At 44.2% G+C, this 25,943-nt stretch overlaps 1 long non-coding RNA gene across 1 annotated transcript; it reads right to left on the bottom strand.

Annotated features, from left to right (window-relative positions):
• Window positions 1–304: 304 nt before the first annotated feature.
• On the bottom strand, window positions 305–13,680 carry LOC132208884 (uncharacterized). Its single transcript, XR_009444986.1, has 3 exons — window positions 13,576–13,680; window positions 12,573–12,703; window positions 305–1,914 (listed from the first exon to the last, which is right to left on the bottom strand). It is a non-coding gene; the product is annotated as an uncharacterized LOC132208884 (long non-coding RNA).
• Window positions 13,681–25,943: the final 12,263 nt, after the last annotated feature.

Below are 25,943 nucleotides of genomic sequence, written 5' to 3'. Positions count from 1 at the left end.
AACCTCAACCTGAGCTACAAATCTTCTCAAAACTCTTGAGGTGATTCACTTTGGGAGGAATAATAGGAAGGCAGAAGACTGGGTCATTGGAAAACAAATATTGGTAGTGTGGATGTGCAGAGGGATCTTGGTGTCCATCTACATAGACCCCTGAAAGTTGCCACCCAGGTTGATAGTGCTGTCAAGGCGGCTTACGGTGTGTTAGGTTTTATTGGTAGAGGGATTGAGTTCCGGAGCTGTGATGTTGTCAAGTTCGTTTTCGGAGACCCTCATGGACTTACTGCAATAACAAGACACTGGCCTGTTTAGAAAAACACAAATCCTTTTATAACCAGCTAAGTGCAAGCTGTGGAGAATTACTGTACTCAACCCAGCACAGAGTGCACAGTCTCAAGTAATTCTCCCCGAGCAGCGGACAGTCCCCGCTTTTTATAGTTTACAAAAGACATGATACATAAAACGATTTCACAACTTACAGTGACATGATACATAAAACAATTACTACAACAGACAAAAACAGGATACCAAACAGTTATTCCATCAACAATATAAAAGACCAGGATATAGTATCGATTGCTAGTGAAGCAGCTGCTAATGGCAGGAGGCGATTTCGAATTGTTGGCCGGGACAGATTCTGATTTCAAGTTGCCAGTGTGTCTGACTAGAACAAAGTCAGTGCCCTGGTCCCTTTGTCAGCGATAGAAGTTACATGCTTCAGAGGTTTCACACCTTTACAAAACTTCCCCAGCTAACCCTATTGAAACAGTTTGATTCGGATTTTAATTCAGTCAGGAATCTTAAGACAGTGTCTGCAGACCGATGTGTGAGAAGAAAAGGAGTTACAAAAGCTTTACACTGAATTCCTAACTGGGCAGGAAGCTTCAGGGTAGTGCCTGCATATCAATGTGTAGGTGGATAAGAGTTTACTTCTATAAATTAAAGTCTCTGTGCAGGAATCAAATGCAGACAAAAGATTTTAATTTATAGAAGTATATAAATGAATGGGATGTTTTCACATTCACATGCCTCAGACAGTTTAACTGAAGGTCCATAACAGCGAAACATCAACAGTTACTTAGGGCTCTGAAACTATCTGTATAACAGTCATGTAAATATTACTCGCCCAGCTGTGAACTGATAGTGGGGTAGAGAAGCTCTGAAGATAGTATGGAAGTGGCAGTCCTGTTGAAATTAGAGGACTCAGAACTTTGTCAGAAACTGAACAGCATCCTGTTTTGTTGTAAGAACTTACATATACATTTATTTTATATCAATGTTACATGCAACCCTTCTGACGTGAAAATGCCTTAATATGCTGTTTCTGAGTAGCTGTAAATGGAAGTGTCTCCGAGCTCGGCTGATAGACCTCTTCCGCGTGTATGTGGTACAAGTTTGAATAAACTCACCTTGTTTCAATCCAGTGAGGTCTGAAGACACAATGTTTTTTAAAAACCAGCTATCCATGGAAGAATAATATTCTCTGGTTCCTATTGAACTTAACTTTGTCATGATTCCTTAATACAATGCTCTGTCAAATGGAGCCTTAAGATAGTGGATAGTCACTCTCACATTTGGAATTCAGCTGTTTGGTCCATGTTTGCACCAAGAATGTAGGGAGGAGAGGAGATGAGTGGCCCTTGCTTAACTCAAACTGAGATCCATCACTGTGATATTACAAAGCAAGTGCTGCTTGATGTCATTGTTGTCACCCTGTTTTGACTGCATTTATGTACTGACAGGCCAGACAACTGACTGAAGGCTTGTCCACACAGACCACATGTATGGTTTCTCTTCACTGTAAACGATGCTTGTTCCTTCCATGTTCAAAGCTCCTGAGAATTACGTGTCCCTGGCAGTTTTTGATCCCGTGTTTGAGTTGAGCTGCCTGTCAGTAAATGTTCCCTTTCAAATTTCCTGGAAAATAAATTTAATACAGTAAAAGTAGAATGAAAGCTGCCGGATTGTCACCTGGCTCACAAGAAACTGCGGGGTGTTGCAAGTCAGGAATGAAAATAAAAGTTGCTGGAAAAGCTCAGCAGGACTGACAACATCTGTGAATGAAAAAAAACAGAGTGAATGTTTCAGGTCTGGTGACCCTTTCTCAAGTTGAGAGTAAGGGTCACCAGACACGAAACAGAAATTCTGTTTTTTTTTCCTTCACGATGTTGTCAGTCTTGTTGAGCTATTCCACTTGGATCATTTGATATCTTTGAAAGGACAGAAGATGAAAAATACAGGACAAATCAGGCTGTGGGAACTGGCTGCAGAGCCAATCATTATTTGTGCAGAGCCAGAGTGGGAGGTTTGAGTGAGACCACAACAATGCTGTCGGTGTAACAATACAAACCGTACACCTATCTGACCATAACCTGTGTCACTCTGTAACTGGATACGTGTAAATGACCGAGGCTTGCTGAAAATGCATTCCTGTAAGCAAGTCGGAATTCATGGTCCTCCTTTCGATAATTAATTCCCCTTTTGCACTGGTGAGATTTGCATTTTGAGTACTTGTGTTCAGTTCTGGTCACCCAACTTAAAGAAGGTTATGAAACATTTCGGGGCAAATTCAGTGGACTAATACCTGGAATGAGTGGATTGCCTTAAAAGAAAATCTAGAGGAAAATCGAGACAGGCTCGCCTGTGTCCTCTGGAGGTGAGAAAAGAAAGAGGAGACTAAATTGGAACATGAAAGTTCCTGAGGGGACCTGACCAGATGCATGGTGAAAACGTGGTCCCTCTTCTGGAAGGATCTAGAACTGAGGGTCATTGTTTAAAGGTAAGGGTGAGTCCATTTGAAATAGTGAGGAACATTTCTTTTCTCTCAGAGGGCTGAGAACCTTTGTGACTCCCTTCGTCAAAAGGCAGTGGATGCAGATTCTTGCTGACCAAGACGATGAAAGATATTCTGAGATATGCAGGCACATAGAGCTGAGGTTGAAATTAGATCAGCAGTGATTTTATAGAGTCGCAGAGCAGGGTCGAGGGGCCGAGTGGCCTACACTTGTTCCTCATTCCTTTGTTTGAATAAACCGCAAGACAAAGAAACTCGAGTCTTGTCTGATTACTGTGGGTGAGGGGGTTCAGGGTTTGTATTCCCACTTCACTCACCCAGTGGATTAGTTCCTCTCTACACCCCAAACAGCTTCAATTAACATTGGAAAAAATTTAATCACATCAGCCGTCATCCTTCTAACTTACAGGGAAAACATCATTCCTAGTGGGATGATGCATTTTAAATCGGAGTAGAGAACACACAAATTAGGAATCAGAGTTGTCCATTCTGTCCCTCGAGCCTCAAGAAGGTCAAAGCTGATCTATTTACGCTTCGATTCCACATTCCCACTTGGCCTGAATAATTAAAAAAAAACACCCTGTGGGCATTGCTGGCTGAGTTTAGTTGTCATGGAGAAGGTGGCAGTGATCTGCCTGCATAAACCACAGTAGCCCATGAGTGGTAGGTGGACACATAATGCTGTTAGGCAGAGAATTCAGGATTTTGAACCAGCAGTACTGAAGGTGTAGCAATACATTTCCAAGTCAGGATGGTGAGTGGCGTGGAGGGAATTCACGCCCAACACAGTCTACAGCACGGAAAAAGGCTCTTCTGGCTCTGTCTGCCCTTGACACTATCTTCCAAGGACTCTGTTATTCCATCTTTTATAGCTGACCCTAACATATTTTTCCAACCAACAATTTTATGCAAATTCCCTGTTTTCTTTCTGACTACCTTCTTACATACTGGGGTTACATTAGCAATCCTCCAATCCATAAAAAACTGACGGTGTATAGAATTTGGAGGATAACCACTTGTGCATCTATTATTTCTACAGCCACTTCCTAAGGTACTTTGAGATGAAGGTTATCAGTCTCTGGAGATTTATCTGCCTGTTATCCCATTAGTTTTTCCAATATCATTTTCCTACTAATACTGATTCCACCTTCCTATTAGACCCTGAGATCCCCTTAATTTTGGGACATTATTTGTATCCTCCTTCTTGAAAACCTCAGTTATATTTAATTGGTCTGCCATCACTTTGCACCCCATTATAAATTCATTGTTTCTGCTTGTAAGGAGAGCCCATATTCTTCGTGACCAGTCTTTCACTACCAATCTTCAACGAAGAGTTTAATGATGATCATGAAACCGTTGTCAATCGTCAGGAAAAAAAAATCATCTGGCTCACGGCTATCCTTCAGGGAAAGCACGGCCCGTTTCTATCTCCTTCCCAAAATCCACAAACCTGCCTGTCCTGGTCGACCCATCGTCTCAGCCTGCTCCTGCCTCACCGAACTCATCTCCACCTATCTGGACTCCATTTTCTCCCCTTTGGTCCAGGAACTCCCCACCTACGTCCGTGAAACCACCAACGCCCTCCACCTCCTCCAGGAATTCCAATTCCCTGACCCCCAACAGCTCATATTCACCACGGACGTCCAGTCCCTATACACCTGCATTCCGCATGCAGATGGCCTCAAGGCCCTCCGCTTCTTCCTGTCCCGCAGGCCCGACCAGTCCCCCTCCACCAACACTCTCACCTGCCTAGCTGAACTCGTCCTCACCCTCAACAACTTCTCTTTTGACTCCTCCCACTTCCTACAGACTAAGGGGGTGGCCATGGGCACCCGCATGGTCCACAGCTATGCCTGCCTCTTTGTAGGTTACGTGGAACAGTCGCTCTTCCACACCGACACAGGCCCCAAACCCCACCTCTTCCTCCGGTACATTGATGACTGTATCAGCGCCGCGTCTTGCTCCCCAGAGGGCTCGAACAGTTCATCCACTTCACCAACACCTTCCACCCTAACCTTCAGTTCACCTGGGCCATCTCCAGCACATCCCTCACCTTCCTGGACCTCTCAGTCGCCATCTCAGGCAACCAGCTTGTAACTGATGTCCATTTCAAGCACACTGACCCCCACAGCTACCTAGAATACACCACCCCCCCACCCACCCTCCTGCAAAAAATTCCAACCCCTATTCCCAATTCCTCCGCCTCCGTCGCATCTGCTCCCACGATAAGACATTCCACTCCCGCACATCCCATGATCACTCTCCAGCTTTGTGAAGAATTCTATCCTATTGTGGTCACTCATCCATCCTTAAGGGCCCATACTCAACTGAATTGTCAATTATTCCATCCTCATCATACAATACCCATCTGATTCTTCAACATGTTGATTCATAAAATTGTACCATATAGACAATAAGGATCCCTCCTGCACTGTACTGCTACAGTGTGATTTGGGCAATTGATAAGTAGGTTGCAGTCACCTGTAATTAAAGCCATAACTTTATGCCTTGTATCTCTCAATTCCACCCTAATGCCTTCCCCAATATTACTGCAGCTTGGGGTCCATATGCAGCACTAAGGTCATTTTCTGCCCATTGGTGTTTCTCAGCTGAACCCAAACAGACTCTACTTCAATACACCCTATATCCTGGCTCACATCAGTTTCCTGTTTTAATCAGCAGCTCCTGACAAATCCTTTTCCTTCTTTCCTGCCCAATCCATCTTCCTCAGACAACCCACTGATTCCAGGTTTCAATCTTGTAAACCTCCTCTGAGCCACTTTGAATAAACGAACGGAAGACCAAAACCTGCAGACAGTATTCGAGATTTGGTTTGACACCTTCCTTGTACAAATGAAGCAGAACATCTTTTCATTGATGATTATTTGTTGTCATAACAAGGGAGATGGCCTCGTGGTTTTCTGGATTTCAGAGAGATCTTAATCAATTGGGGCAATGGGCTGAGGAATGGCAGATTGAATTTTATTTGGATAAATGTTTGTTTTACCACAACGCAATACTTCACAAGGGCAGGACTTGCACAATTAACGGTTGGGCTCTGGGTAGTGTTGCAAATCAGAAAAAAAAAACCTCGGGTTTCAGGTACATCTTTCTTTGAAATTTGCATCACAGGTAGACAGGGTGGTGAGGAAGGCATTTAGTACACTTGTCTTCATTGCTCAGTCCTTTGAGTACAGGAGTTGGGAAGTGATGTTGGCGAGTCCTCTTCTGGAGGACTGCGTGCTGCTCTGGTTATCCTGTTGTGGGAAGAATATTGTTAAACTGGATTGGGTTTGGAAAAACACTTACCAGGATATTGCCAGGAATGAAGGCGTTGAGTTATAAACATACGCTAGATTGGCGGGAACTTCTTTCACGGGAAGGTAAGAGGTTGAGGGATGACCTTATGTAGGTTTAAAAAAAATAATGAGAGACACAGATAAAGAATAGCAAAGGTCGTTTCCCTCAGGTTGGGGATTTCAAAACCAGGGGCATATTTTTAAAATGACAGGAGAAAGATTTTAAAAAAGACATGACGGGCATTTTTTTGTTTTATATAGAGTGCTCAGTGTGTGGAATGAACTGCCAGAGGAAGTGATGGATGTGGGTAGTAACGATGTTTGAAAAACATTCAGATAAGGACATGAATTTGAATGGTTTGGAGCAAATATGGGCCAATCGCAGGGATTTTTTTTAAAAATAAGGAAAACATTGCTGCTATCACTAGAAGAGATGTTTCTGAAAAATCATCCCATGAAAACATATGTTGAAATTAGAAATAAGAAATAAGAAAGGAACAATCATCTAATTGGATTGTACCATAGGTGTCCGAATAGTCAGAGGGAAACTGAGGAACAAATATGCAGAGGGATCTCAGATATGTGTAAGAATAACAAGGTTATAATAGTTGGTGATTTTCAGTTTCCAAACATTTACTGGGACTGCCATTGTGTTAAAGGTTTAGATGGGGAGTATTTTCTGAAATGCGATCAAGAAATTTTTCTTTATCAATAAATCGATGTTCCTATGGGAAAAAAAATAAGGCATAGCAAGTGACTGAAGTGACAGTACAGGGAAACTTTGAGTCTTGTGACAGAATTACTATCAGTTTTAAAACAATTTTGGAACAGGATATGCCTTCCAGAAAAAGTAAAAGCTTTAATTGGAGTAAGGCAAATTTTAATGCTATAAGAAAAGAACTTTCAACACTTCTGAAGAAGGATTAACAGACCCGCAACATTAACTCTGATTTGTCCGTCACAGATGCTGCCAGACCTGCTAAGCTTTTCCAGCAGCTTCTGTTTTTATAACTTTCAAAAGTTGACATGAGTAGACGGCAGGTATAAGGATGTCTGATAAGTGCGGGGAGGGCTTTCAAAAAGGTGACAATTCAGAGTCATTATGTCTCTGAAAGAGTGAAAGGTAAGGTTGGTTGGATTAGAGAACAATGGTGAAAAAAGATACTCGGGTTTTAGTCAAGAATAAAAAAATATATGAATTAGTAGATATATAAAAAAAACTTGGCTCAAATGAATCTCTTGAAAGTGTAAACAGTGTTAGGGGCATTCTTAAACAGGAGATCAGGATGGCAAAAAGGAAACATGAAACTGCCTTGGTTGATAAGCTTAAGAATAATTCAAAGAGTTTCTACAAGTGCATTAAAAGCAAGTGAGCACCGAAAGAGCAAGCAGGGCTCCATAAAGATGAAAGAGATTAACTCTGTGTTGAGCATCAGGAGAGGAGAGAGATTTGAAAGGAATATATTTCATCAGTTTTCACTGTTGAGAAAGAAATTGACGGGGGACAAGTCAGGGGTGGAAATATTTTGGTTTGAAAACTGTTCATGGAGATGGGGGAGATTTTCAATGAATATTTCTCCTCAGTATTTACTAAGCAGAGAATCATGGATGCTAAGGAAACAAGGGAAGCAAGTGGGTATGTTTTGGACCATCGAGGTGGCGTTTGCAGCCTTAAAGCACATTAAGGTTGATTATTCCACTGGATCTGATGAAGTCCATCTTTAGACACTGTGGGAGGCTGGGAAAGAAATTGCAGAGACCCTTGCAGAGATTTTTCCCTTCATCTTTTCTCACGACTTAAATTCCAGAAGACTGGAGGGTGGCTAATGTTGTCCCATTGGTTAAGAAAGGTAGCAAAGACCAGCCAGGGAACTACAGGCCAGTGAACCAGTGGTAGACAAGGTATTGGAGATGATATTCAGGGAGTCAATCAACCAAAGCTGGGATATTCAAGATCTGATGAGGGATAGTCAGCATGGATTTATGCACAGGAATCATGTCTGACAAATCTATTCAAGTTTTTTGAGGAGTTAAGCAAGAGGACTGATGAGGTTAGGGCAGCGAATGCTGTCTATATGGACTTTAGTAAGGCCTTCAACAAGGTACGTTATGGCAGCCTAGTCATGAAGGTTCGGTTGTGTGGGATCCAGGGAGAGCTAGCTCATGGGATTCGAAATTGGGTCGATGGTAGAAAGCATAGCATGATGGCTGAATGTTGGTTCTCGGACTGGAGGCCTGTGGCTAATGGTGTGCCACGGGGGTCGATGCTGGGATCTTTGCTATTTGTCCCTTACATAAATGATCTGGATATGAATGTATATGCCATGATTAGTAATTTTGTATCACCTGCAAATTTAAGAGGTATCGCTGAGGTATCAAAAATTACAGGGGGATTGTGATCAGATGTGGAAGTGGGCTGAGGATTGCCAAATGAAATTCAACGCAGCTAAGTGTGAGGTGTTGGCCTTTGGAAAGTTCAGCCAAGGTAGGAGTTATACAGTAAATGGTGAAGTTCTGAGGAATATTGTGAAACAGAGAGACCGAGAAACACAAGTGCACAGTTGGTTCAAAGCAGCATCACAGGTAGACAGGGTGGTTCAGAAAGCATTTAGCATGCTGGCCTTCTTCAGTCGATGCATTGCATATAAGAGTTTGGATGTTGTGTTAAAGATGTGCAGGTCATTGGTGAGGCCACACTTGCAGTGTGGTGTACAGTTTTGGTCACCCTGTTACAGGAAAGGCAAAGTTAAACTGGAAAATGTGCAAAGAGGAGTTACAAGGATGTTGCTAGGAATAGTAGGTGAGTTCTGAGGAGAGGTTGGCCAGGATTGGACTTTATTCCTTGCAATGGAGGAGAATGAGGGCTGAACTTATTGAGGTGAATAAAATCATGAATGGCATAGATAGAATGAATGCACGTAGTCTTTTTCCCAGGGATGGGGAATGGAAAACTAGAGTGTACAGATTTAAGGTGAGAGGGGGCAGATTTAAGGAGGACGTGAGGGGCAACTTCTTCACACAGACAGTGGTGCATATTTGGAATGGGCTGCCAGAGGAAGTCGTTGAGACAGGTACAATAGCAACGTTTAAAACACATTTTGGCAGGTACATGGATGGAAGTGTTTAGAGGGGGATATGGACCAAATGCAGGCAGTTAGAAATTGCTGAGTGGGCACCATAGTCAGCACAGACCAGTTTGGGCCGAAGGGCCTGTTTCCATGCTGTATTACACTCTGACTTTAAACCTCCAGGTCCTGCTCTAGTGCATCAAACCATGTTGTGGGAAGTTAAAGAGAAAACATGGGGCCACGTTGCAGAAATATTTGTATCATCTATAATTACGAGTGAGGTGCCAGATGACTGGAGAGTGGCTAAAATTGTGCCTTTGTTTAAGGAATATCAGGAGAAGCCTGGGAGCTGTAGACCTGAGTCTGACTTCGGTTTTGGGCATGTAGTTGAAGGTAATTGTCAAATGTAGGATTTATGCATTTGGAGAGTCAAGGAATGATTAGTTGATTGAGTTTTTTGGAGAAGTAGCAAAGAAAATTATTGACGGCAGAACGGTGGACGTAGTTTATTTTGACAAGAGTAAAGTTTTTGACAAGGTTCAACAAGGTGGACTAATCAGTAAAGTTAGATCGTATGGGATTCGGGGGAGCTTGTCAACTGGATACAAATATGGCTTAGTGACAGGGCACAGGGACTGGTGGTAGAGGGTTGTTTGTCAGACCGGAGGCCTGTTACCAGAAGTGTTCCACAGGGGTCAGTGTTCACTCCAATTTTGTTTGACTTTATATAAAAAAAAGCGATTTAGATGAGAATAGTGGAGACATGGTCAGTAAGTTTGCAGATGACACCAAAATAGGCAGGATAGTGGACAGCGAAGTAGGCTGTCCAAGTTTACAAAGAGATCTTGATTTATAGGGTTAAGAGGCTGAGGAATGGGAGGTTGTGTTTAATTTGGATAAAGGCAAGGTATTTCATTTTGGTAAAACAAACAAGATCAGGACTTGTACAATTAAACGTAGGGCCTTGGGGTTAGTGTTGTCGAACAGAGAGACCTCAGGGTTCAGGCCCTTAATTCTGTGAGGTTGGCATCACATGTAGAAAGGGTGGTGAAGTCGGTGTTTAGCCTGCTTGCCTTCACTGCTCAGACCTTTTGAGTATAGGAGTTGGGACGTTATGTTGAACTTGTGCAGAACATCAGTGAGGCCTCTTCTGGAGTAGTGTGTCCACTTCAGATCTCCTGTTCTTCGAAGGATATCATCAACCCGGGGAGGATTCAGCAAAGATTTAGCAGGAAGTTGCCAGGAATGGAGGTTGAGAATCATAACGAGAGGCTTGATTGGTTGAGGCATTTTTCCACTGCAGTCTAAGAATGGAGGGGTGATTTATATGTTTATAAAATCATGAAGAGTACACCTAAGGTGACTGGAAGATCCCTTTTCATTTGCGAGGGGAATTTCAAGACTGGGGGGCTGCAGAAAGCAAACTGAAACGTTCCCTGTTCATGTCAGAATCTGGGCAGTTCTTATTGCCAGACTATTTGACGAAGGGCCAAAGAGGTGGAGGTTAGGTGATGCTTCTCGTGGCTGGATTAGCTTTCTACTCTGGGTGGCTTCATGCTGCACTTACAGTCTACAGGTTACCAGTACTGGAGGGTATGAGTTATGAGGAGAGACTGGGACTTCACTGGAAAATAGGAGGTTGAGCAGTGGCTTTCGAGAGGTTTATAAAATCGTGAGGGGTATAATGTGAACAGCAAGGGTCTTCTCCATTGGATCGGGGAGTCCAAAACTAGAAGGTATTTTTTAAACAGGAGAGGAGAAAGATTTGAAGGGAAACCAGGGGAAGCTGTTTCAAACAGAAGGTTGTTTCTATGTGGAATGAACTGCCAAAGGAAGTGGTAGATGCAGGTACACTTCCAATATTTAAAAGACATTTGGACAGGTACATGAATAGGAAAGGTTTAGAGGGATATGGACCCAACTCAAGCAAGTGGGACTCGTTCAGTTTGGGAAGCCTGGTCGGCATGGACAAGTTGTAATGAAGGAGGCTAGAGAACTCAAATAATTTTTGATATTTTGAAAATAGTTCACATTACAGGAGACGAAGTGCTAAATGTCTCAGAAAATATAAAGGTTGACAAATCTCCAGTACCTGATCTAGTGTATCTGAGGATGTTGTGGGAAGTAAGGGAGGAAATTGCAGAAATATTCGTATCATCTATAAATATGGGTGGGTGTGAGATGACTGGAGAGAGGCTGATATTATCTCTTTGTTTTAGAAGGGATGTGGGAGAAGCCTGAGAACTATGAACCTTAGAATAACACTGGAAAACAGTGACAGAATTAGAGTCAGTATGGATTTACGAAAGGGAAATCATGTTGGACAAAACTGCCGGAATGTTTCAAGAATGCAACATTTAGAGTTGAAAAGGCAGTGGATGTGGCTTATGTCGGCTTTGCGAAGGAATTCAAAGGTCCCACAGAAGAGATTAGCACGTACATTTAAAGCATGAGAGATTGGGTATTCACAGGGATACAGAACTGTTTGGCACAAGGTAACAGTCACTTCTTGTATGCCGACCAGTGACCAGTGTGGTACTGTGGTCCATGGTGGATCCCAGGTATTTATACAATCAATTAGTCATTTAAATGAGAAATGTGTCTCAGTTCGAGATTATCAAGTTGGATTACAAAACTAGGAAAACACAAGTCACTGACAGGAAGCATGCAGGTGGAGCAGGGGGTGAAGAAGGCAAATGGTATTTTGACCTGCAGAGTGACAGCATTTGAGTACAGGAGCAGGGATGTCTTGCTGAAATTGTACAGGATCTTAGTGAGACCACACCTGGAATGGTATGTGTAAATTTCTAAATTTTATCTGAGGAAGGAACTTCTGGCTCTGGAGGCTGTTCACAGCAGTTGATTAGACAGATTCCTGGGATGGCAAGACTTCCATATAAGAATAGGATGGATTGGTTAGGATGAAATTCACTGGAGTTTAGAAGAATGAGGAAAGATTTCACAGAAACCAATAAAATTCTAGGTAAATACAGGAAGGATGTTGTCAATGACCAGGGAGTCAGAGATTAGGGGCATGGGCTAGGCTGTAAAGGATTGAAATGAGGAAATCAAAAAAAAAATACAGAGACTGGTGACCCTGTGAAATTTGCTGCCACAGAAAGCAGTTAAGGCCGAACACTGGATGCTTCCAAGAAGAAGATAATATGTATAGTTGTCGGGGCTTAAGGAATCAAAGGGTCTGGCTCTCAAGCGGGAAGAGGCTGAGTAGAATGATCAGTCATGATCAAAGTGACTAGCGGAGAAGGATCGAAAGCTACAATGGCCTGCACCTGTTCCTATTTTCTATGTTTCCATTCTGTTGAAGGGTGGAACATAAGAACAAAATGACGATAATTGATACAAAAAAACAGCACAACCTTATCACCACTGGATGAAAATCCTGTAACTCCTTACCAAATTGCAACATGGGAGCTACTTCACTACGCAGATTGCAGCAGTTCAAGAACGTGCAGAGTGATTTTGGAAGCTTCTGCAGTGGCTGCTCTGTCTCTCATTTTCATCCAGTTTTCAAGTTGTTGAATGTTCTGAGAAAAGTAAGAGAGTATGTCAGAAATATCTTTGGAAGTTTGCTGATACTGGGGGAAGCAAGGGGTGGGATAGGGGCTGCAGGTACAAAGGGGGCAAATTTGGGGAAGGGAACAATGAGATAAACAACTGGCTGGATTTTGTGGTGGGGTGATGGGTGAAGAATAACCCCAATATCCAAACCACAGGGCCCCACCCTGCTCAGCTCTCTCCCTCCACTCTGTGGTCTTTCTCTGAGCCTCGGTCAGACCAGCAGCCAGCTGCTGTGACAGAGGCTCAGTGTCAAAGATGCGCATTTGGCCCAGTTTTAAAGTCATTCTGTTTGACCACATTCCCTCCCAAACTTGCTGGCACCAGTTCTCAGATGCTAATCTTATTGATGGCCAAAAGAGTCTACACAGTTTTTGAATAATAAACAACCTCCAATTAACTTCCAGGCCTGGCCTCAGAAACCAATAATTGATTTTGTATTGTATTTTTAGCACAACTACTGCTCACAGACCAGACGTCACCGTTCAACTCTCAGATTCAAACCAAAATGATTTTTAAAAAACTCAGCGCGGGTGCTAACACAGGACACAGTGGAAAGACCTCTAACCAATGAGTACACATTTGAGTTCTGCTCTAAAGAGAACACCTCTCATTGCTGTAATCACATTCTGAAGTGGCTTGACAGGGTAAAAGCTGACAGGACGTTCCCTCTCACAGGACAGTCTCGGCCTGTTTCAGGGAAGAAGCCTGAGGCTCTCTGCAACCTACACGCAGCACCAGAAGACCCCTGTTTGGGACCTGAGACCTAAACTGAGCAACCCTGCAGCCCTCTTGCTGGAATACAGCACCGAAGCTGCCCTCCGCTTTAACCTGTACTCACCGCTTGTGGCTCTCAGGGAGGACCATTGCATTCGGGATATCTCTCCCAGTGCGCATGCTCACAGTCACAATGAGCTGTGCGCATGCTCCATAGCTGAAGATGCCGGTTGACATCTAACGACCAATAGCAAGCAAGAGGCGGGACAGAAAAGGCACCGGAAATGCTTCTCCTCCAACCAATCAGAGGACAAGGGCGGGGCCCATTTCTCAGCGAGAATCCCCGGACCCGAAACGTCAGCTGTATTTACTCCGTCACAGAAGCTGCGAGACCCGCTGGGCTTTGTTTTTGGTCACGTCATTCGTGCGGCGGGTGGGCGGGGTTATTCTTCCACCAATCAGGGGGAGACAATGGGAGCTGCGGATGCTGGAGAGTGTGAGATAACAAGCTGTGGAGCTGGATGGACACAGCCGGACAAGCAGCATCTCAGGGGCACAAAAGCTGGTGTTTCGGGCCTCGACCCTTCTTCATAAAAGGGGGATGGGGCGAGCAATGGGAGGGGGAGTGTTTAGTGCGAACCGAACATGGGTGATCTGCAAAGTTGTGACCAAGACTCCGCTTGGTTTCTCCGGTGTAGCGGAGCCACAATGGGAACAGTGGATGCAGTCTACCACATTAGCTGATGTGCGGCCTTTGATCGAGATGAGTGGGGGGGAGAGGGAGGGGTAGGGGCAGGTGGACCACTTTATGCGGTTACAGGGAAAAGTGCCGGGTGTGGTGGGGCTGGAGGAGAGTGTGGAGTGGACAAGAGAGGCTCGGAGAGAGTAGTCCATCCGGAAAGCAGACAAGGGATGGGACGGGGTGTGAGGGATGAGTTGTGCAAAATGTGGGAGACGCGTTCGAGGGAGTTCTCAACCACTGAGTCGGGGGACGTTGCGGTCCTTGAAAAATGAGGACATCTGAGATGTACAGGGGCGGAATTCCTCATCCTGGGAGCAGTTGCAGCGGGATTGGGAATAGAGAATGGCATATTTGCACGAAGGTGGGTGGGAGGAGTTGTATTCCAGGTAGCTGTGGGAGTCAGTGGGCTTGAAATGGATATTGGTTTCTGGGTGGTTGAAGGAGATGGAGACAGAGAGGTCCAGGAAGGAGGGAGAGACATTACAGATGGTCCAGGTGAACTTAAGGGTTGGGCGGAAGGTGTCAGTGAAGTGGATGAACTGTTTGAGCTCCTCGTGGATGCATGAGGTGGCGTCGATGTAGCCATCACTGTAACGGAAGAAGAGGTGGAGTTTAGGGCCTGTGTAAGTATGGAAGAGGGATTGTTCCACATAACCTACAAAGACGCAGGCCCAGCTTGGGTCCCTGCAGGTATCCATGGCCACCCTTTTTGTAGGTAGTGGGAGGAATTGAAAGAGAAGTTGTTAAGGGTGAGGGCAAGTTTGGCTAGGCGGATGAGGGTGTCAGCGGAGGGGGACTGGTTGGGCCTGCGGGATAGGAAGAAGCGGATGGCCTTTAGGCCATCTGTATGGGGAATGCGGGTGTATTGGGACTGGACGTGCATGGTAAAGATGTGTTGGGGCTGGGGAATTGTAAGTTTTGTAGGAGATGGAGAGCGTGGGTGGTGTCACAGATGTAGGTAGGGAGTTCCTGGGCTAAGGGTGAAAAAATGAATTCCAGTTAGGTGGAGATAAGTTCAGTGGGGCAGGAGCAGGCAGAGATAATGGGTCAACCAGGGCAGGCAGGTTTGTGGATTTTGGGAAGGAGATAGAAGCGGCCGTTGCAGGGTTGGGGAATGATGAGGTTGGAAGCTGTGGGTGGGAGGTCATCTGAGGTGATGAGGTTGTGGATGGTTTGGGACATGATGGTTTGGTGGTCGGGTGTGGGGTCATGATTAAGAGGGCAGTAGGAGGTTCTGTTGGAGAGTTGGCATGTAACCTCAGTGTTGTAGAGGTCAGTGAGCCATACTACAACTGCGACTTCCTTGTCCATGGGTTTTATGGTGAGGTTGGGATTGGAGTGGAGGGCTGCACGTTCTGCAGGGAAGAGGTTGGAGTGAGTGCGAGGGGTGGAGAAGTTGAGGCGTTTGATGTCACGGTGGCACTTGGCGATGAAGAGGTCGAGGGAGGGTCGGAGACCTTGGGATGGTGCCCAGGAGGAGGGAGTGCATTAGAGCTGAATGAAGGGGTCAGCAGACGGAGTGTTAGGCTGACGGTTAGAGAAGTAAGCATGGAGGGAGAAGCAATGGAAAAACTACTGAACGTCCAAGCATAACCGGTATTGATTGATGTGTGGGTGCAGGGGGACAAGGGTGAGCCCCTTACTGAGGACTGATCATTTGTCCTCAGTAAGGGGGAGGTCTGTGGGGATGGTGAAGACTCGACAGGGCTCAGTGTTTCTGTCTCCTCTGGAGCTGCTGGCTGTGCTGGCTGTGGACATCGGAGATGGTTGTGTGTCGAGTTGCGTCAGCAGTGGGCAGAGTTGCATTGGCATGGGCGGAGTTGCATCGGTGGTGGGCGGAGCGCCGTTTGCATTGGTGGTGGGAGGAGCGGGGTCGGAGGAGGCAGCAGCGGTGATGGTCGGTGTGCTCTCAGTGTCTGTGGTGTTGGACTCGGAAATGGCGGCTGTGGCATTTGCTGTCCCGGAAACGGTGTATCCGGCGGTGGAGGATGTGAAGTCATCCCTGGTTGCTCCGACAGTGGCCACATGGCCAATGCTGCGGGCACATTGTGGGGGAGTTCTTGGGTAGGGTTGGGAATTTGGGAGGTGTAGGCTGCCCGTTTTGGAAGGTAGGCACCAGGAAGTTTACTGTACTTACGGTTTTTTGTGTCCACCAGAGCTAAGTAGAATTGTGAGTTCAGGTTCTGGATCCTATGAAGAATAAAAAACAGGAGAGGTCCTTTGTAGGTTTGAGAGAGGGAGGCTCTGAGATGAGGTAGGCTGGATTGCAGTGCCTGGAGATGCTGTCGCATTGCTGCGAGTATGTGTTTCAGGAGTCGCTGGGAGAAACACTTCTGAAGTGTTGTAATGTTCTGGATGTAGACATTGTCACGTTTGGGGCAAAGTTGGGAAGGCTTGAACGTGGACTGTAGTCCAATGGGGATGATCTGGTTCCATAGGCAGGTACAAAGGAAGGTGATGTGGCTGTAGTACCTGGTTTGCTGCAGGATGTGGTCGAGCAGTCTCATGGCTGAAGAGGGCAGTTTTTGGACACTTTTCCAGAGTAACGGTGAAACTGCATTAGGCTGTGTGCATGATGAAATCCGAAGCCATCCAGAAATGATTGACTGAAGTGATTCCTTCGAGAAGTATTTATCTTCAGAGCAAATCATGACCAGACTGGCCCTGGATTTATTGAACTTCAGGCGAATGAAACATGATCTTGTTTAAACGCAAAATATTCTGAGCAGTCTTTTCAAGTTGAGTGCTGAAACATGATTTCCATGTGTGCAAGAGATTAACACCACAAGATGGACCGTTAAACTGGAGAATATGTCAGTTAGACAATGGTGGCTTATTTCTTTTACACTTTCAAAGGATTGTGTGTTGATGGAAGTCTTTCCAGAGAGACATGGAGGATACATCATTGAATATTCTTAAGAGAGAGGCAGACAGACTCTTGACTAACAATAACACACCAATGTTATAAGGGGTGGAGAGGAATGTTTATTTGAGGCCACATCATTCAAGAGCTCACCGCATGCCAGGCTTGGTTTGATTTTTCTAATCACTTACTCCTGATCCAAGTTTTCACATGGCCACGAAGGCGCTGCCTTTCAGAATGATGTGTACAACTTGCAAATACGATTTTTGAACAACACTATGAAAATACTCAGGAAAGTTTCATGGTTTTTCAGCAAGATCAGAGACATAGAACAAAGTTAAAATCTCAATAAACCTGCTTTAGTGAACAGATTGGGCTGAATATATGTCCTTCATAGTACAGATTACTTTTATTTGTACTGTTGAGATGACTTTTGTTGGCAAGACCAGCAATTATTGCATATGTCTAATTTCCATTCAGAATATGATTGTGAAACCCAGGGACACTAATATATGTTTCATGGAGATGTTCAGGATTCTGAAGAAGTGTCAGTGTATGGACAATGATATAGATTCAAGCCAGGATGCTGTCTGGTCTTGGAGATTGTAATCATCATCACTTGATGCTCACAACATATGGAAATTGTGATCAGAGATAATGGGAACTGCAGATGCTGGAGAATCCAAGATACCAAAGTGTGAAGCTGGATGAACACAGCTGGCCAAACAGGCTCTCTGGAGCTCAAAAGCTGACATATTATGGAAATTGTGAGACTGTTTTTTCTGTTTTCAAAAATTAAGGTCAGAGAGCAATTCAGCATAAAAACAGGACCTTCAGCTCAACATGTCTGTTCCAATAAAAAAAACAAAACTAAATTAATCACACTTACCTTGACGTCGACACCCACTAGGCATGGCATTTTGAGTGCTCCTCCAGCTGCTTCAAAAAATGCTACGTTGTCTTTAATTATCTGTGACTTGAGCTGTGATTTGGCTTTTTCTTTCACGTTATGCATGAACTGCATTTTGCAAATATATCCCACAACATCAAATACAGCAATTAGCTCTATAGATCAATATTTTTTCTGGAAAATCAGACTTTCGTTTTCATTCATTTGGGATTTTAGTGGAGCTAGACCGGCAGTATTTGACCTTGAAAACTTCCAGCTAGAAGTTCACCAAATTGGAAATGTAGTGAACACTGGAAAAGGTTACTTCAGAGTAAAATGGGATCTTGATCAGATGGGACAATGGACCAAGGAATGGTAGGTAGATTTAATTTGAAAAAATCGGACATGTCGCATTTTGGAAATCAAATTAGGGCAGAACTTGTGCTCTAAATGGTAAGGCCCTGGGGAGTATTGCTGAGCAATAAGTCCTGATGTGCAGGCGCCTGGTTCCTTGAAAGTGGATTCAGAGAAAGATAGGATAGTAAAGAAAGCACTTATCATAGAACATAGAATATTACAGTGCAGTGAAGGCCCTTCGGCCCTCGATGTTGTCCTGAAATGTGAAACAATCTGAAGTCCACCTAAACGACTTTATTCCATTATCATCCACATGTTTATCCAATGACCATTTAAATGCCCTTAAAGTTCGGAGTCTACTACTGTTGCAGTTGGTACAACTTGCCTTTATTGGCCAGTGCATTGCGTGTAGTTGTTGGGAGGTCCTGTTGTGGCTGTACACTGGTTAGGCCACTTTTGGAATATTGCATGCACTCCTTGTCTCCCTGCTATCGGAAGGATGTTGTGAAAATTGAAAAGGTTCAGAAAAGATTTGTAAGAATGTTGCCAGGGTTGGAAGGTTTGAGCTGCGGGGAGAAACTGAATAGGCTTTTGCCTGGAGGTTCGAAGTCTGAGGGGTGACCTCACTGAGATTTATAAAATCAGGAGGACATTAGATAGGGTATCTAGACAAGGTGTTTTCAGCGGGATGTATGAGTCCAAAATTAGAGGTTGTGCGTTTAGGGTGAGCTGGAAAAGATTTAGAAGGAACCTCGGGGTAACATTTTCACACAGAGGGAGGTGAGTGTGTGGAATGAGCTGCAAGGGGAAGTAATGGAGTTTGGTACAATTACAACATTTGAAAAGATGGGTATGTGACTAGGAAAGGTTTTGAAGTATATGGGTCAAAAGCTACCAAATGGGACAAGATTTATTTGGGATATGTAATTGGTATGGATGAAGTGAACTGAAGCCTCTGCTTCCATTCTTCACAACTTTCTGACTCAATGATTTGGTGAATTTCTGATGAATAGTTACACACAGGATATTTTTCACTAGAAGTTGATTATCTCATTGAATATCAAGGTGGACCTTTTGGATTGCCTCCTGTTGGAGATAATTCCTGCCCGGCAACACTGACAGCACTAACAGGGATCGGCAGCTGCAGAGAGAGGGGGCAGAGAGATCAGAATCTGAGAACAATGGACTGAAGTGTTACAACAATGGATCAGAATCTGAGAACAATAGACTGGAATGTTACAACAATGGATCAGAATCTGAGAACAATAGACTGCAATGTTACAACAATGGATCAGAATCTGAGAACAATAGACTGGAATGTTACAACAATGGATCAGAATCAGAACAATAGACTGGAATGTTACAACAATGGATCAGAATCTGAGAACAATAGACTGGAATGTTACAACAATGGATCAGAATCTGAGAACAATAGACTGGAATGTTACAACAATGGGCAGGGGTTTATCCTCAGGTCTTATTTATCTTGCCGCATCTTGGTCAACGTTGCCACTTCGAATAGAAGGTGTACTGATGATTATTCAGGCTGGTTACTATCCCATTCTCGCTGTTGTTGGTGTTCCTGGTAAGCCTTACTATCTCTGTCCAGTCACTACTGCCGCAAGGCATATACAACTTTGTTGCCGTTTCTGTTACCTGTATTTGGAAAAGATTTAAACAATTATCTTCAGTTTCAATTAAAACCTCGCTTTATTGTCCATGAATTTCAGACTCATCCTTCGCAAGCATCTGAGAACAAGGCTTGTTCACAACATTGAGGGCCTTTTTTGATTTATGCCTTACTATTGTCTCCATCACCAAATTTGTCCGACACCAGCTCCATAATATCTGCACTCTCCCCCTCTGCCTCTGCGCTGTGGCTGGATAAACCATTATCTGTGCCTTGGTAAAATTCAGGCTTTATTTTTCCAGCTGTCTTCTGACCAGTCTTCCAAGTTACAAATAATTTGATCACACCCTTGTTCTTGTTTTCCAACTAACTAACGATAGGGACTCCATATTAGAGTAGTTAAGTCAATCAGCAGGTAATGCAGAGACACTGGTTATTACATAACAGATATTGTTTCAAATCCTACCACAATTGGTGGTCGGACTTTCATTCTAATGATAAGAATTGTAACCATGGCCAATTTCACCTGTAGCAACCATAAAACCAGCAGCAATTTGTCAAAAAACCGATCTCATTTCACTGATCTCCTCTGGTAAAGAAATCTAACGTTATTACCCGGGGTGAATTAAGTGTGAATTCAGACCCACAAAATGTTTCTGGCTTCAAACTGCCTTGTAGAATGGTCATAGCTAAAGGTAATTAATGACTGGCATTAAATGTTTCTTTTGCCAATGATTTCAACACCCTGTGAAATTTATTTTAAAAATGGTAAAACCAAAGAAAGAATTATGTCAGAGATCTGAAACAAAAATAAAACAAAGTGCTGAGGAAAGTGAACAGTTTGGCAGTCTCTGATGAAATAAAAATGGAGTTAACATTTCAAGTCGACTGAAAAAAATTCAGAACTGAAATCTGCTGGCAAGTATTGTGATTTATGCTGTTGACAGGGATATTTGTTTTGAATGGGGAAGGAATGAGTTGAATAAATTGAGAAAGAGACAGCAAGAGACAAATATAAGCAAAAAAAGGGGTTGTTGATGCTCAGATGGGATGGAAATAAAATGTGAAATTAATTACTTTTTTTGCCTTTTCCCATATTCCTGAATATCATGCCCATGTAGATATACTTCTAAGTCCCTGCTTAAAGTAAGCTGTGTCACCTCAGTCTTTGCTGAATGTGGTCATCTTCTTTATGCATTAATGGTTTGTGAGTGTGACTGGCTGGGCCAGCATTTACTTCCCTTTCCTCGTTGCCCTTGAGAAGGTGTTTGTGAGCTTTTTTCTTGCATCCCTACCGTACACATGCTGTATATTGCTGGTAAATAGGTCAGCCCTGTGTCATTTCTGTGAGACTTTGTGTTGATTGATATAACTGAGTGGCTGGACTGGTCATTCCAAATGGCAGTTGAGAGTCAACCACATTGCTGTTGGTCTGGAGTCACATGTAGGCCAGGACAAGTAAGGATGGCAGATTTCCTTCCCTGAAGGCCATTAGTGAGCCAGGTGTTTTTTTCCCCAATGATCAATGATGGCGTAATAGTTTCATCATTCCAGGTATTTCAATGAATTCAAATTCCACAATCTGCCGTGGCAGGATTTGAATTGGGGTGTGGGTCATTACCTGGGTCCTTGGATTAATAGTCTAGAAATAATTCCACAAGGCCATCTCATCCCCAACATCCCCAGTCACCTCCAGCAGCAATAGTGTTGTTGCTGTTACTGTGACTGTGGTACAGAAAATTGTGCAATTACATTGTCAACCACTTCTATTCAGTGTGGGCACATTAAAATTTCAGTTCATTGTGACCGCGCAGAGATATAACGGTTTATCAGCCAGGAAAATAAACTAAGGAGAGGAAGGCATTTTCAACACTGAGAGAGCGCGCCATGTATGCACCAGGGAGAGGCCAGTACTGACAATGGTCATCAAGTGAACTGGTTTCATTCCAGAACTTCCTCAGAGATAGTAGGAACTGACGATGCTGGAATATGAGTTAACAAGGTGTAGAGTTGGATGATCACAACAGGCCAGGCAGTATCAGAGGTTCAGGAAAGTTGATGTTTTGGGATTTGAAAATATTAGGTGTATATTCTGGCTGGAAGGTTTGCTGGTGTCACTCAGGAGGATTGAAATTAGCTTGGCAGCGGTGTGGGAATCAATGCAAAGTGAATGGACTGAAAGGGAACTAGAGAATAGGGCCAGTAAGGCTCAGAGAAAGAACAGTCTGGGAGTGGTTGCTGTTCAAAGCGTATCTAGTAGACTGAAGTTCACCTGCTTCAATGCAAGAAGTGTAGGCCAGGTAGGGCAGAAGAACTTGGAGCTTGGATTGTAACTCAGAGCTATGATGTTGTTGCTATTACAGAGACTTGGTTAAGGGAGGGGCAGGATTGATCGCTTAACGTTCCAGGATACAGGTGTTTCAGGCAGGATTGAGGCAGGTAGATAATGGGTGGGGGAGTTGCACTACTTGCTAAGGTGGATATCACAGCTGTACCATGGGAGGACACCTCGGATGGCTCATACAGCGAGGCAATATGGGTAGAACTCAGGAACAGGAAGGCTGCAATCACAATGTTTGGGGTTTACTATTGGCCTCCATACAGTCAGCAGGAGATAGAAGAACAGGTTTGTAGCCAGACTTTGGCAAGATGTAAAAGTACAAGGTTATTGTTGTGGGTAATTTTAACTTCCCATACATTGACTGGGACTCAATTAGTGCTTGGGGATCGGATGGGACAGGGTTTGTAAAAAGCATCCAGGAGGGCTATTTGAATCACGATGTAGACAGCCCATCTTGGAAAGGGGCCGTACTGGACCTAATATTGGGGAATGAACCTGCCCTGGTGGTCGGTGTCTCAAGAAGGGAATAGCTCAAAGACTGTGATCACAATTCAGTAAGCTTAAGGGTCCTGATGGATAATGTTAGTTGTAGTCATCGAGTGAAAGGTGTTAAATTGGGGAAAGGCTAATTACAACAATATTAGGCAGGAACTGAAGAATGTAGATTGGGGCAGATGTTTGAGGGCAAATTCACATCTGATATGTGGGAGTCTTTCAAGTGTAAGTTGCTGGGGACTCAGGACAAGTATGCTACTGTAAGTATGAGGGAAAGTACAGCAAGTTTAGGGAACCTTGGATAGTGGGAGATATTGTGAGCCTAATTAAAAAGAAAAAGGAAGAATTTATTAAGGCAAGGAGGATGGGAATATACGAAGCGAGGGTGGAATACAAGCAAAGATGAAAGAAATTTAAACGAGGAGCCAGGGCGGCTATAAAGAGGTCATGAAAAGTCATTGACCAACAAGATTAAGGAAAATTAAGGTAGCCAGGCAGAGGGATGGCCCACTCAAGGACAGGGAAGGGAATTTATATGCGGAGCCAGAGGAATATGGCGAGGTATTAAATGAGCACTTTGTGTCAGTATTTACCATAGAGAAGGACGTGGTGGATGATGAGTCTGGGGAAGGGTGTGTAGATAGTTTGGGTCATATTGAGATCAAAAGTGTGGCGTTCCTCAGGAATCAGTGTTGGGACCTTTGCTATCTGTCATATATATAAGTGATTTGGAGGAGAATATACCTGGTCTGATTAGTAAGTTTGCTGATGACACAAAGGTTGTTGGAATTGCGGACAGCGATGAGGACTGTCAAAGGACAAAGCTGAATATCGATAGGTTGGTGACTTGGGTAGAGAGATGGCAGATGGAGTTCAATCTGGAAACATGTGAGGTAATGCATTTTCGAAGGTCTCATCCAGCTGGAAAATATCCAGTAAATGGCAGAACCCTGAAGAGCACTCATAGGCAGTGGGATCTGGGTGTCCAAGTACACAGATCACTGAAAGTGGCGACACAGGTGCAAAAGGTAGTCAACAAGGCATATGGCATGACAGCCTTCAGTGGCCTGGGCATTGAGTATAAAACTTTGCAGGTCATGTTGCAGCCTGTCCTGCCTCAGAGACCATTGAAGAGTTCAACACGGGTCTGGAGTCACTTTTAGGACATACCAGGAAAGCACAGTAGATTTGCATCCTGAAAGTACATTGTTGAAGCACATTGGTTTTTACAACTGATATTGGCTTCAAGGCCCACTTTTACTGACATCAGATTTGAAATTTTGGTATTTTGTTAATTGTCTTTACATTCCTTGGCTGCCAAAGCATTAGCCTGGTCTGGATTAGTAATCTAATGATATTTCCACAACAGCACCATCTCCACATGGGGACCCATCAGAACCCACACTGAGCAGGTTATTTCTGTGCTGCTTGGCAGCTCTGTCACAAACAACTTCCACCAATCCGACCGCCCTGATGAGACTGAGGGTGTGGCAGTTGGTCAGATTGTAACTATTCTCCTCTTAGGGGACTGGGCACAGCTGAGTAATTGTCCACATTGACAGGTAGGTGTCAGAGTTGTGGCTGGAATGAAACAGCTTCCCCAGGGGCACGGCTTGTTGTGCAGCACAAGCCTTCAGTCCCATTGCAGGAACGGCGACAGGGCCAGTTACCTTCTTCGTGTCTTTAGTTTATCATCTTTTTCTTGGGATCATGTGCAGTGAATTGAATTGGTTGAAGACTGGTATCTGTGATTTTGTCGGGGGTCATGATGAGGGTGAGCTAAGTCATCCACTCAATACTTCTGGCTGAGGATGGCGCAGATACTACATCCTTGACTTTTGTCCTGATGTGGAGGACTGTTCCATTGTTTCGGATGGGGATATTTGTGGAGCCCTCTCCTCCAGGGGGTTGTTTAACTGTCAATCACCATTTATGACTGGTTGTGGCAGGACTTCTGGTCTGTTGCTGTTGCAATCACTTTGCCCTGTGTGTAATGTGTCGGTTCTGCTGTTTGGAATGCAAGCAGCCAAATCTGGCATTTATAATGGGCTGGCATCAGTTTAGGTTCAGATGGTTCTGACCCCGGCGTGTTTGCCTGCGCTCGTCACTGAACCATTGATCAGCTTCATGGTAACCATAGACTGAGGGATTCTCTGGGACAAAAAGTTACAGATTGTGGTTGAACACAATTCTGCTTCTGCTGCTGCTGTGGTTTACATCACCACATGAATGCCCAGTTTTGAGCTACAATATGTGCAATGTAATCGGACTGCCTGAAGTTTGGTACTTTGCTCTGGTACATCCCAGAGAATACATGGAGGTGGGAATGGAGCTAGTGAAAGAGTTACTGGGTCAGACAGCTCTTCAGTCCAACCAGCCCTTGTCAAACATAATCCCAAACTATCCTATTCCCACCTGCCTGGGCTTGACCAGGTTTGGCCGAATTTTCTTTGTTCTTTGACCTTTGTAAGTTCCCTTCTAAGTTGTTCCGCTCTCAGCTTTCAACTTAACACTTGACTTTTGGTCTCCCTTCCCCCTGAGAAATGGACCTTGGTTATTCAGAATATTCATAGAATTGAAATTTTATAAACATCTGTCATATCACCCCTCAGCCTCTGACACTCCAGAGGAAAACCATTCAAACTATGCAGCCTCTGCCTACAATTCAAACCCTCCTGTCGAGGAACATCTTCGTAAATCTTTTTTCTGCACCCTCTCAAAAATAACAAATTTCTTCCTTTAGCAGAGCCAACTGATATGTGTGCAGTATTCTTAAAGTGGCCTCATCAATGCCCTGTACAGGGGCAACATGCCATCCCAACACCGATACCCAATGCTCTGACTGATTAGGGCAATCATGACAAATGTGTCCTTCCCTACCCTGTCTCACACGCTCCTCCACTTTCAAGGAACTCCGTGTATGCACCCAAGGTCTCTTTATTCAGCAACATTCCCCACAGCCCCAGCATTAACTGTATAAGACCATAAGACAATAAGGCATAGGAGTGGAAGTAAGGCCATTCGTTCCATCCAGTCCACTCTGCCTTTTAAATCATGGCTGATGGGCATTTCAACTCCACTTCCCTGCACTCTCCCTGTCGCCCTTGATTCCTTGTGAGATCAAGAATTTGTCGATCTCTGCCTTGAAGGCATCCAACGTCCTGGCCTCCACTGC

This window comes from Stegostoma tigrinum, unplaced genomic scaffold (assembly GCF_030684315.1).
Source record: "Stegostoma tigrinum isolate sSteTig4 unplaced genomic scaffold, sSteTig4.hap1 scaffold_57, whole genome shotgun sequence".
NCBI classification, from domain to species: domain Eukaryota; kingdom Metazoa; phylum Chordata; class Chondrichthyes; order Orectolobiformes; family Stegostomatidae; genus Stegostoma; species Stegostoma tigrinum.
This window is presented reverse-complemented; position numbering and strand designations above follow the sequence as displayed.